The sequence below is a fragment of the Podarcis pityusensis genome (assembly GCF_964106645.2).
Source record: "Podarcis pityusensis genome assembly, chromosome: 7".
Lineage (NCBI taxonomy): Eukaryota > Metazoa > Chordata > Lepidosauria > Squamata > Lacertidae > Podarcis > Podarcis pityusensis.
In genome coordinates this window covers 59,612,840-59,626,865 of record NC_138031.1, presented here as the reverse complement: position 1 = coordinate 59,626,865, position 14,026 = coordinate 59,612,840, and the positions used below count along the sequence as shown (strand labels likewise).

The following is a 14,026-nucleotide window of genomic DNA, read 5'->3' as shown; positions in this document are numbered from 1 at the left end:
ATTTCCAGGCACAGGTTAACGTTATTGGATTCAATATTCCCAAATGACTTCACTTGAGTGTTGTATGTTTCATCTTTATTGGTTTCTAGAGCTGACTTAAATTGCGCAGTTTACACAAAACAAGCAAAATCCATCCCCTGGAAGCAGGAGAGGGGAGGACAAAAATTAAGGCTACAGAACTTTGTTTCCTTTGGCCAATGGGAAAAATTATCAGGATGGATTAGGTGGACATAATTTGGGGCAATAGCTTGCAGTTTTTACTGACGTTTTTATTGCTGGTGTATAGAATTTAGAATTAATCAGATACACTGTTATTTCTCTCTTTCACTCCCTTCCTCCCAAATGAACACGGGAAGGGCCAAATTTCTTTCAATCGCTAAAATTTAGCGTGTAACTAAAAAACAATGTCAAGGCTAGAGGCACCGCAGGCGAGCTGTTAATGTGGGAACAAAAGGGAATTTGGCCAGTTTAATAACAAACGATGGTGGAGCTTTCCCAGAGATGGCTTAAGCCCAACTGGCCCTTTCCACCCCCAGAGCTACAGTATATATGCCTTTCAAGGATTTGCGGTCTGGCATAATCAAGACAGAGTAAACTTACATTCCTAGAAAGGAAAGAAATATAATTAACCAACACAACAAGGTTAGGCAGTATAATGCCCTAGGTTAAAATAACACCGCAGTTGAGAAGTGCTCAGTAAGCAATCAAAATCTATAGTGCACTGGTCTGTGCTGATCCAGGGAAGGAACTCAGAGAACTTCCAGTACATTATTATCTTTTAGGTACCCTGTAGAGATGGTTGTTCCTGAAAATATGAATAAAAATGGATTTGGGGCCAGGGAGGAGTGTGTGTTTTAATACTTCCTCCCGCATGATATTTTTTCTCTGTGTCTCTGTGTCACTTTCCATTTTCTTTAGTACTATAAATCAAGGCTTCTTGTTTTTGAAAAAAGAAAAAAAGATGTGGTTGTCCTAGAAGTAAGGAGACTGAAAAGAGCAAATATGCTATGATCCTCACATGGACACTCTTAAAAGCATCATGTGGTAGCTGTTAACAACGCAGTGACCACACTATGCAAATTCCCTACCCTGTGAGCAATGTATATAGGGAAAGGTGTGCGATTGAGAAACCTAAGCAACAGAGCAGAATGTTGAACCAAGAATCAGATCTCTGCACAGAGCTAAGCCTTTTATGCTGCACCAACTTACCTGCTTCTCTCTGAAAAGGATTTGAATAAACTGCAGTTTAATGGTAGTATTTCTCTCTTGGATAAAACAAGTCTCGGGCAGACATGCAACTCATAATACAATCATAGAATTTTCTGCTGCACAACTGACATTCTAAATCACATGGGGAGACTCTACACATAGAAGAGTTCCCTGCTTCAGACTTCCACCCTCCATTGGTTGGCAGCGATTGGGGGGTGGGAAGAATTTAGCACATTCACCCCCCACTCTCTGTTCTAGCTTGTAGGTTTCACATGCAAGCAGAGCACCCAAGTAGGGCTTAGGAGGCATCACATTTCTGACCTTCACTTCTTGAACTGCTGCTGAGCTGGTAATGATCTGATTCATGTTTGAGACTTGAGGAAACAGCTAATACCAAACACAGTATCAATATCAGACCTTTGAAAGTGCCCGGTAGCGATTCCCCAAAACATCTGGGGGTATGGGGAACCCTTCTGGATCTGGCCAAAGGCCCATCGGTCTCAGTGTTGTGATTTTACTGTGGCCAGCCAGATACCTTATGGGAAGCCTGAAAGCAGGAGTTTGGTGCAATGGCACTCTTGTAAGAGTGGAATGATCTCCTTCGGGGGGTTGTGGACTCTCCTTCCTTGGAGATTTTTAAGCCTGGCCATCTGTCATGGATGCTTTAGCTGAGATTCCTGCATTGCAGGGGGTTGGACTAGATAACCCTTGGGGTCCCTTCCACCTCTACAATTCTATGATTCCCAGGAACTGGTATTCATAGGAATAGTGCTCAACTCAGAGATCAAGTCCCTGAGTCATTTATATAGCACAGCACTTGTCCTAGGTGTTCAAAAGGTTCTTCACACATGAAATCCAATTCAGACTTTACCTTGCTCTTGCTCCGAGCTTCTCCAGCGTTTCCCCTGCCGTCTTCATAAGGGCTCCTCCAGTCACTTCACTTTGTCCTATCAATAATAAATGGCCCACAGTGAGAAATCATATCAAACTTAAAAGGAGGAAGGGGAAACAGACACTTCAGTGTAAAACAGAGCTTTAAAATCCTGCTCACGTATAAACAATAGGAGCATAATGAAAATATGCCTGCTGAGGCATCTGGTTATTGCCGTTGTAATAACACCATTCATAACAAAAAAAAAGGGCAGCATGCCACACAAAAGAAAGGCAAAATTAAATTTTGAAAAATACAGTACGGCTCCTGCTGCCAGACCCATCGAGCTGAGACCACACACCTAAGAGTCAATTACAGAATTCTTACAGACCTGTCACACGCTGCACTCACTGTGGGGAAATGACAAATGATTGTTTGCCACATGTCGAACCATCTACAACTACATCTACATCTACATCTACAACTACATTGGCATCAAGCAACATTGTCAGGAACCTCCCCTCTTTCTATGCACCGATCCTACAGCAGCTAATGTAGGGGACCTTGGACAACTGGATGTTGAAATGTTCAAAGAGGTTGAATGGTGGGAGAAGTTCTGAAAGGAAGCCGTTCTACACACAGCACATAGAATGGAACTTGCTGCCTCAAGGTGCAGCAAAGGCCACCAACTTGGACAGCTTTAAAAGACGCAACAAATTCATGGAAGATAAGGCTATCCAAGGCTGCTAGCCATGTTGGTCATATATTTTCTCCAGCATCAGAGGCAAAATGCTATGGGTTGTCAGCTGCTAAAGAGCTTTCATGCCCTCCTTCGGGCTTCTGACAGGCATCTGGTTGGCCACTGTGGTAAACAGGATGCTATGTAAACTAGATATGTCTTTGCTCCTCTCTCATAGGCAGCCTCATATGCTAAGCTGAGGAAACAACAGCACTTGTTCTCTTGACTGGATGTGTGTACAACAAATGTACAGTACTTGGGCAGGGGGAGAATGGAATCCCAGCAACAAGTTGTGTCCCTTGACCTTTTTTGCATGGTTCCTATGTACATTCAAGCAGTATGTCAGACAGGAACCCACCTGCATATACCAGAACCTATGGACATACAATTTTTTATGTACAAAGGTATATGCATAGACTAAGTCAGGGCTTGTAGGCATAATCCCGTTTCCCCCATTTGTGTTCAGTTGTGCTAACATTTGCAATAAAATTAGCAAAATTATCTATGGGAGCATATGTATGAAGTAGATCAATTGTGCTAAGGCTAGTTCTTGCACTGTTTTTCTCCTACATACCCAAGGAAGCTGACCTTGGTTGTGTGCACATCACAGCTGGCCTGGACTAGACATGTCCTAATAAGCTAGCGTTCCAAAAAGAAGCATGTTTGTTATGAAATAAATTATAAGAAACTTCCATGCACAACTCCCTGCCCTCTGCCGCCCACATGTAAAAGTCTGTCCTATTAAGCAGAAGCTTGTAAAGGAATGAGTGGCTTAAGAAAAAAAAATTCCCCAGTGGCTGCTATGCTTTCTATAAATGCTATTATAGATAAAATAAAAAAAATCAATCACCTCTCTCAAACTGAAATGAAACAAGACTGACAATTTGGAACAGTGCTTAGTGTTGTTACCCGGAAAAGTAAAGGTAAGTCACATGGCCCATGCAGTTGTAGTGCCAGTTTCCTCTTAAAGCCAGCCAAGGGACCTTGCAAACCAGTTGCTGGCTCCTGGTCTCCTATAAGAAGCTACAAGGGGACAAGTGTTTGGGTCTGCACCAACCTTTTGCTTTTGCAAACATTTACCTTGACATCACTACTCATGAAAACATACTAAGCAAAGCTCTGTTTTGGAAATTAGGAACATTTTTTTTTCTAAAGAAAATATGATTATGACTCCAGTCCGAAATATGTTAAATTGGAATGCTGCTGAAATCAATTAGATTTGATTTAGGGAAAACGTGGTTAGGACCAGGCTACAACTTTGCTTAAATATTACTTTAATAATACTTTACTAGAATTACAATTTTAATAAATACTTTACTAGAATATAACTTTAATTAAAAAAATAACATGTATCAATAGCTTGCACAGTTACTATCAATGAGCTATTTAGAGTTACACTATAGTTTCTGGGACTATATAGTTCATACAGGGCTGTCTCTATGTTGGCTCCACCTTGGCAAAGTGTTCTCTGGTGGACCCCTTTCTATGTTGTTATCCCACCAGCTCCCCTACCGCACAGTTGGTTTACCTAGCAACAGCTGTCAAAGGAGCCCATCTTCTCACCCGAAATGTTTCAACATCTATACAAAGCCACTGGGTGAAACTGTAAATAGCGTTAGGGCTGGGTGTAAATCAGGCATAGGCAAACTCTGGCCCTCCAGATGTTTGAGACTACAATTCCCACCATCTCTGACCACCAGTCCTGTTAGCTAGGGATGATGGGAATTGTAGTCCCAAACATCTGGAGGGCCGGAGTTTTCCTATGCCTTGTATAAATCAATATGCACACAGAATGATAGGATTGGAAGGGATTCCAAGCATCACCTAGTCCAACCTCCTGCAATACAGGAATCTCAAGTAAAGCATCCATGACAGATGACCATGAATGGACAGATGACCAGCATCACATAGCATAGAGATACATGAAAAAGTAGAGAAATGCGGCTCGTTTGTCTGCTTGAGTAGGGAGTTTCCGACATATGTTGGAAGCAATGGGGTTTTTTTATCAGAGGAGGGAGGGAAGGAAGGAGGGATGGGGGCTCAGTGCTGCCCATGGCACCCTTGACCCCAGGGTGCCATGGAACACTGGTTGAAAACCACTGCCCTAAAGAATGAAAGCATTTATCCATTAAGAGCAAATGATGATGATGATGATGATGATACAGGATCCTCAATAATTTAGAGTGTTGTGGGTGTCTGCTAGTGGAGTGGGGCTCCCCCCTCTCCTCCCCGTGCCCCCCAAAACTGGCTCTAGGGCAGTTGGGAGAACCCCCAGAATAGCATATGGGGGAAGGAGAGGGGGACTGTTCCACTTGGCAAGCAGAAAGAAAAGCTCACCCTGATGGAACGATTGACATAGCACAACACTGAATTCCTTCCCCTATATGCTTTTAATATCCTGATGCATGTCCACATGAACCACAAATGTCAAAAGGATATTAATTTAATCTCACTCCTTTTTAAAAAAAAATACGACTTGTGTATTATATTAGACCCATTAATTCAGTTAACTTGTGAATCCTTGGAAATCTATTTTTGTTATTTGGAACATATGCTCAACTTAAATTACTTGCAGAAATTCCAGTTTTACACATGATAAACTAGTTGCGTGGGAAGTGAAATGCTTAAAAAAAAAATAGCTGACACCCTGATCTTAAGCATCTGCATTGGCACATCCATCAAGCCCTAGACCAGCCTTCCTCAACGTTGCATCTTCCAGATACTTTGAACTACAACTCCCATCAGCCCAGTCAGCATGGCCAATGGTCGGGTATGATGGCACATGTAGTATGACATATCTGAAGTGCACCAGGTTGGGGAAGCCTGTCCTAGAGCCTTCTGTCCTAGATAATTATCAGCCAGTTTCCACTGTCCCTTTCTCTGTGTGCAAGATGTTTAAGCAAATGGTAGGTTCTTGGATAGTATGGATGCATTCTGATTGGGAAGACGGCTTTGTTCGGGGACTGAATCTGCACTGGGAGATGACCTGCACTGGAAACTGCATAGGGGGAGCGTGGCATCGTCATTTCTGCAGGTTCACTCTGTGTCTTTCAACACTACCTAGAATGGTAACCTCTGGATTCTCTACCTGGGTTACAGATGTTTTTGTGACGGCTTCAGCACTATTTGAAAGGCAAGTTCCAGAAGGTGGTGCTGGGGGGCCACTGCTCAGCCCCTTAGCCTTTGGTCTATGGGTCCTATGGAACTCCCGTTTCGTCCCCTGTGCTCGTTATAGCTACATTAAACCCACTGGCAATGGCCACTTAAAAGTATGGAGCACAAGCTTACCCAGGAAAGCAGTCTGAGGAACTAAGGGAAATCAAAGCCACAAGAGACAATGTTTTAGGCCATGGGTAGGCAAACCTGGGGTCCAGCCCAATCGCCTTCTAAATCTGGCCCGTGGACAGGAATCAGTGTGTTTTTACATGAGTAGAATGTGTCCTTTTATTTAAAATGCATCTCTGGGTTATTTGTGGGGCATAGGAATTCATTCATATTTTTTTCCAAAATAAAATCGGGGGCCCCACAAGGTCTGAGGGACAGTGGACCAGCCCCCTGCTGAAAAAGTTTGCTGACCCTTGTTTTAGGCTCTACTGACAAATTTAAAACAAACTCATCACTGGGGCGAAATGGCATCAATGTCAGATTGCCGATGGTCTAATAAAAATATGTAACTTTGTCCCTAAGCTCAGCCTCCTTATGTGGTGTGAGGTGGTGTGCGTCTGAACAGTAGTTGTGGGAGAGCATAAATGCAGATAGCTGCATTGTGTTCATGCCCTGTTTGTGGGCTTCCTATAGGCATCTGATTGTCTACCATGAGAACTAGATGCTAGGATAGGGGAGGTCTTTTGCTTGATGCAGTAGGTTCTCAACAACCGGCAAGGAGTGTAGCTCAGAGGCCGAGCATCTGTCTTATATGCCAGACAAACAAAAAGCAGATCCCACAAGCCTGATATGGATTATGGAAACAAGCCAATCTCGTGCCTCCACAGCTACATTCTGTCCATCCAATCACTGCTCCAGAAGTGCATAGGACCAGGCACAATGCCCTCCTCTACTGGTGCAATGCCACAAATAAGAGTTTGGGTGCTAGCCATCACAAAGAAGCTCCAGACCTAGTACCAGAATGTCAAGCACTGAAAGTGTTAAGGGCAGGCGTGCGTCCCTGAAACTAGCTGGGGAGGAGGTGGAGCCTTTGAGAGTTCTGATATGTGATATTCTAAGGACCATTTGAGCATCCCAGCCACTGCAGTCCAACTCTGAATGCTGTTTTTTTTCTAGTGCCTGCCTCATGAGGAAAATAGCTCTTGCTCACTTGTCAGGGGTAAGGGACTGCAGCGCAAGCGACTGTTTGCACTGCGGCAATTCAAGTAATTCTGTAAGTCTGCTTTTTGCGTGTGCTAGTAACAGCCTGCAAGGAACTCTTCCGAATCAGTTGCCAAACGCAGAATGCAATAAAGGGTTAAATGATAGACCAATTAAACATAGCAGATATATAAACATGGAAATTTATATCTGAATCAGATTGGATTGCACAAATTACTGAAGACCACATACTTTCACGCAATGATGTGGACTTTTGGTAGGCAGCAGCCTTAAATGGCTTGTGGGTGGTGCTGACCGTACCTTTCAAATATACAGTGGTACCATGCAAAAATTTTGTCACACCTTTCAGCTAAAACTCTGTGGAAGCTAAAAATGCAGTGGAGAAGCACTCCATCAACAAACAAAAACAGTTTATGTAAATTAAATGCAAAATATAACATTTAAAAATCTTATTATAAAAATGTATTTTGTGTATTTTGTTAAATATGCTTTTGCAATAGTAGTGAAGTATGCCAATAGATGACATCTCTACTACTAAGGCAAGTTAGTGCATAATTAAGAAGTCTTGTAGTTGAAAAGAACTACTGCATACTTTTGCTTTTATAAAAAGCACCTTTTAAATATTCTTTGAATCTGCTGATACGAATGAAATTTTTTTTTAATGCATTTACTCAAATTAACAGTATTTGCACCTCAGTGCAGATTTTCAACCCTAATATACTGTAGCTCCCCTTACTATTTCAAGTGCATTCAGAATCTGTATGTATCTGAACACATAGTGACAATCTTGAATTCCACTTTTGGATGCAGTCCTGTAGTTTTACTTGAGAGTAACCCCCACTGAACTCAACAGGGCTTACTTCTGAGTTAGGCATTGCACTGTTAGGAACCAACATTAATAAACTATCACTCAAATCCTCTGTCTTTGCATAATAATGGCTAGTACTGAAATTTAGTACCAAAAGAGCACATTCAGAATATTAGCATGTTTTGATATTGTCATATATTTAGTGCTTTCTTTCTAGAAAAAGAGGTGCCGGTACTCACCATGAAGTTTCTACTGTAAGTGCAGCACTTTTTAAGAACAACAAAAAGAGGTGCAGGTATTGCGTACCCTTGAATGCCCCCCAAAGAAGAAAATGCACTACTTATATTGGTGCCTAGTTGATTAATTTCAAACCCCCCTCCCAAAATGGTCGGAACATTTTAGTTTAACCAAACATATAACTATAAAATCACTGGATAAGAGTTGAATGAATAATCACAATCCTCAAAGCCACGTACATAGTTTTCATCTGCTTTGTCGACTGCAACCATTTTCAGATTATACACTTAAGTAGTCGAACCATAACTGTCATCGGCAGCATAAAGCTTTTCTATATTGGAATCAGATAACCGTTCAAATGAGGGGAAGGAGGGGGAGGAAGACTTATCTAATTCAAAGTATATATACTGTACAGATCGTACGGTTGAAAATCTCCTGCAGTTTAAAGCACTTGAGCATTACGGTATCCACAAACCTGTAACAGAATTCCATCCTACGCCCAGAAGCTAAACAAAATCGCCAAGGATGATGGAAAAGCAGGCGTGTAACACATACATGGCTGAAACCATGAAACACATGGCTGCATTTTCTCCTGTGCCGTCGAAGTTAAAGGTGCTGGAACCACTTTTGTCTCTTTCTGATATGGATCCAAGATGCCAGGCATGGAGACCAGGGCAATGAAACTAATGCAGTCAGCCTTAGCAAATTAGGTAAATTAGAAATCGTTTGATGGCATTCTATTGTTGCCATTGTAATCACAATAATTTTCATTGGTAATGGTGCTTCGTGATGAAGTGGGATTCTCACGGAATAATTGTGAAAGGTATACTGGAAGAATCGGCGTGTAGCATCTGGCTGCAAAAAGGAAAAAAAAAAGCTCTTCGGATTCAAGTTGGCATTATATTTTATCTTGAAAATTTATTAGAGATTCACATCATGCCATTTTAAGTGGAAAAGGTGAAAGCAGAGTAATTTTGTTCTATGAATTATTCATAATTATTCAGACTGGGTGAAGCTGCCATCCAGGCACTGACAGTTTCTTCTGCTCTGAGCCTCCGTTTACGCTTGTCATTTTTATTCCTTTATCTACGATTGCTTTCTTAGTTACAGAACTTGTCCCTTAGGGCTTCCTCTTCGCAAAAAAACAACAAAAACCTGAGTCTTTCAAATCAGCAAGAATGCAAAGGATGTGCTGCTTGCCACAAATCACAGTTCTCCACGAGCTGTCTTTTTCTCTCCCCCATCACATCGCCACCCCCCTCCAATAGCATTTTGAAAACCCACATCCACAACGTTGCCTGTTCTTTGATTAGATGGCTTTAGAGAAGGAAAAAGAAACAGCAAAATACAAAAAAAAAAGAGCGTGTTGCAACTGAAGAAGAGTTATATATTCTCCTGAAACAACAACCCAGAAGATAGTGGTGTTTTGTGCGTCTTCCTTTGTTGTCAATGTAACCCATTCTAGCTGCATAGCATCACGCAGAAAGAAACAACTGTTAAGGCAGGCTGACTTCAGTGCCCTCGCTTCCAATGTGACGCGGACAAGGACTGCGCTCACGACAGACTAATCCACACAAATATACACTTAGGAGGCTAAAAAAAGAGAGAGAGAGAAAAGAAAACCACAAGTAAATAGCTGCTTATGGAAAAGAAATGTAAAAAACAGAAACCAGCAGCAGTTGGGTAGCAAAGTGGAGCACTCGATTCTCACAGGCTGAAAGCGAAAGAGATTGCAATCCCAGAGATTCTCCACTTGATGGCTGGCTGTGACACTGCTAGCCGACTGCTACCCTGCATCCATCCAAAAGGACTGGGATTGATTTAGGTCAGGGAGTCTGCTTTCTCGCTTGAGCTTTTGCTCTAACCGGTGGGAGAAACTGTGGCTATATCTATAGGACCAGGAACTAATATATTACTCTGGGATATTGAGAAGGCTTCCGCAGCAGAGCGCTTGCAAAAAAACAACAACCAAAAGCAGAAGGGGGGGGTTAAAAAGGCCCCAGACAGTAACAGGTATCGTCTCCTTTGTCCTGTTCCTGCAGGTGTGTGTCGTTGTGGCATAAGCAACTGTTCACATACAAGGCAGAAAAAACAATCGCTCTTCGTCAGAGGCAATTTAGGTAAAAGGCTCCGAGCAGTGCGTGCCTCCGTTCAAGAGACGCTGCGAATGTCTGAAGCTAACATGCACATCCAGGTGGTATGCTTCTCCTGGATAAAGGTAAAAAATGTACACCGCAGTAAAACAGATGGAAGGTTTTTTAATACAAAATAATAAAGCCTATGCTGCTCCGTGCCCGGTTCTAGGCGTCTGCTTTGCCGCACTGCGACTAGAAAACTGCAGCAGGGAGAGCTCTGGCACTTGCGATAATGTAGAAAGCAGCAGCTCTGTGACAAAGCAGTCAGCTGACTTGCACTGTTATAATTCAATGTCCTCTCTAAAAATAAGGCGAGTTTCTAAGCTAGCACCAGAGGCTGACCCGGCATACCAAATCCAGCCCCCCAAAAAACTGCAAGAAAGGGAGTGGTGCCAGGGATTCTTCTATTATTACCCTATATCAGATGTGTTGTTTTGCATGGAGTGACTTGTTTTCGGGGTGGGAGTCCTGCTGCTTTTAGTAGTTACCCTTTGGCATACAGAACTGTTCGCAGCGTTTCTAAAGCTGCTACATAGCTTTTAGCATCATCATCAAGCGATGAGCAACAGATAGGCAGGAATGGGTTACAGGTTTCCTAACATGACTCTGAACATGTCTCTGCTGCCCAGATACTGAAGTAATGGGTGCCGTGGGAAAATGCAGACCAAGAAAGGAACAGCAAATGCTAAGAGTCCAGGAGAAAGCTCTTTAGTCTTCATTATGCTGGTGCTCAGACAGCAACCCTCCTCCTACAGGTGACAAATGTGCAGCAGTTCTCAGCTAAAGCCAACACGAGCTGATGTCTGAAAATTAGGACAGCATGCCGACATTACACATTAAAGCCAGTTTTAAACACGTTTAAGTGTCACAGTACCAAATCAAGGATCCCTGGGAACTTTAATTCTGTGAAAGAGCCATGATCCCAAGACAGCATTAATATGAAAAACAACAGAACCCTGTGGCACCTTGAAGACTATTGTGACACTAGGTTTTTGTCAGCAAAAGCCTACTTTAGCAGATAGATCATTTTGGGGGGAAATTCTGGATGACTAAACCGGTTTCAGTCTAGTTGAAATGCGTACTGTGCCTGGGCATGAACACCAAAATATTTCATCCGAAGTGGCCCAACAGAAGCCACTGGTAGCAGAGAAACCATCTTCTAGTCTACCCATCTTTGACTAGGGCTGAAATCCCATGCACTACTGCATTCAGAGGGTTTGCTTCTGAGGAAAAAAAATGAGTATGTTCAGAATATTAAGCTAGCATAGGCCTGATCCAAAAGGCCAGTCTCGTTGTAAAGGGTTCTCAGCCATCTAGTCTCCTTTATAATAATATAATCATTTATTATTTGTACCCCACCCATCCGACTGGGTCATAGCTGTCAACGTTTCCCTTTTTTTAAGGGAAATTCCCTTATTCCGAATAGGATTCCTCGCAAGAAAAGGGAAAAGTTGACAGCTATGGACTGGGTTGCGCCAGTCTACGGTATGAAGCTGCAGGGTTTGAATCAAACCTTTCCCTGATCAACTAAGTAGCCAACGATTCCATCTCTTCACCAGCCATTCCTATGCCACACTGACAGAAAATACTGCTGTATCCAGAAAAGTGTTAAGACTATTGTTCTGTGGATCGGGAAAGGGAGAATTCATCACCCATGTCCTCTTTCACAGGACCAACTACAATTCCAAACCTAACCTTGCTACACTTCAGTTATGCTCTGATAGGCTACAAGCCTGTGCCTTTCTTTGCTTAAATTAGATGTGCAGAGGATCCTGCAAGGGCTGAGGACTCCTGCCAGGTGAATTGCTGGCAATTAGATCTGCTGCCACCAGCTTCCTTTAAAAAAAGCCCAGCACAGATGTGCTCTGTGACTGTAGAAAAGGTGGGAAATGTTTATCTGCTTCTGACAGCCACAGTCTTAAAGATGTTGCTATATAGATGCAAGGAGTTTCTTTTTTGAAAAAAAAAAGTTCAATGTTTTATTATATTTTTATATACATTGGAAGCTGCCCAGAGTGGCTGGGGCAACCCAGTAAGATGTTTGGGGCATAAATAGTAAAATTATAATTATGGAATGGGGTGTCCCTATTTTCATTGGAGAAATGTTGGAGTGTATGGTACAGCTGCAGTGCCACTGGCAGGTGGCACAGTGGTGAGTGTCCCGTGGTGGGTAGTGGTGTGGTGGTAGTGTGGCAGAGCAGGGTGGCACTTCCTGTTTTGCCTCAAGTGGCAAAATGAGACGTACCACCCCTGACCTCAGGATTTCAGAACTTGCACCTTACCACCTCCACCTCCACCTCCACCTCCCCCCACCGCAGCGGGCTCTCAGCAGCAATGGCTGCAGCAGTCACAGCCTAGGCAGGTCTGCGAGCAGCCAGTCTTCCTGCGGCTGAGGAACCCTGCTGGCCGCGGATGCTGTGACGGATGCCACAGGGGCTCCTGCCCCAGGTGCGCCAATCTCAGCCTGGCTGGCACGAGGCTCACCCAGTCCGCTGCCAGGCTTACCCAGCTCCAGCTCAGGTGAGTTCCCTGGACCTCTAATTGGGAACCACTGGTCTAGGACATCAAGGATAGTATTTCAGGTGGAAAAGGTAGGCAGGGGGCTGGAAGCAAATCCTCTGTTGCCCTGCAGCTCTCTGAAGCCGCCTTTGGAAAACAGGAGGAACTCCGTGTGTCCGAAATACCCTTCCATTCACTGCTCCCAAAGCCAACTTCCAGACTGCATTCAGGAATGTGGGAAATAAATCTCTTTCATCTCCTGCGACCAAATTTAGCATCCACCCACCTCCCACCAGTCTCCAACATTCTGCTTCTTGATATTAATAGGGATGTGGGGAACTGGGTTTTATACAGAGATTGGAAATAGGCCAGAAAAAAGCTAGCTGAGACACACATCTATTGAACTCAGCAGGGCATCTGAACACCCGTGGGGCACTTCACGAATTGTAAGCATCAGTCTTACTAGAACACACATGCACCACAAATGCACATGTATGTGTGACAAATGCAGACATGTCTGTTGCCCCCACCTTGATATCTTGTGTAGGAAAGTTATCGTGTATCAAGCTGCCTAAAATGCACTACATTTTAGTGCATTATATATATAAAATTCCATGTAATTCAATATCATTGCCAGGTACCGACTCAGCAATACATCTTAGTGTTTGCCTCTTTCCTCTGGGTGGCCGTGGATTTAAATGGTGATTTGCTCACAGTCACTGCAGGTTTCTGATTTATTAAGCAATAATGAATAAAAGAAACATGCCACCCTGCTTTCCCTATTAAAGGCAACTATTGCATTACTTATTTATTTGCACTCTCCTTAAATAAAGTTAAACTCAAACGGATTTGAAGAGTAATATTCTGGGCCAGATGTTCATCTGAAGTGTTGAGAGGCTAGGATAAGATGGGAAATTTGAAAAAGGGTGGCAGGGGGTTCTCTTAAGGTTACCTGTTCAAATGAGTACATATACAAAAGGTAGGGAGACAGAAGGGATTTTGTTATATTGCAGCCCACGTAATATCAATGGAAGAGATCAATATAGAGCATTAGAAAAGTGTAAGGTAAACCAAAAGACAGGAAATAAAAAAATGCTGCTAGCCCCCCCCCCCCCCCCGCATGTTCAACAATGGTGTTTAAAAAGATCAGAATGCACTTTACCACTGTAAATATAGAGAGACAAAGTAAAAGTCTTTTGTAG

At 43.0% G+C, this 14,026-nt stretch overlaps 1 long non-coding RNA gene across 11 annotated transcripts in view; it reads right to left on the bottom strand.

The window, feature by feature from the left end:
• LOC308481682 overlaps nt 1-14,026 on the bottom strand; it is a 98,735-nt gene that overhangs the window by 73,029 nt on the left and 11,680 nt on the right. For all 11 annotated transcript variants that reach the window (XR_013988791.1, XR_013988792.1, XR_013988793.1 and 8 more), the window contains exon 2: nt 2,081-2,156. This is a non-coding gene — a long non-coding RNA (uncharacterized lncRNA). The remainder of the gene's footprint in view (nt 1-2,080; nt 2,157-14,026) is intronic.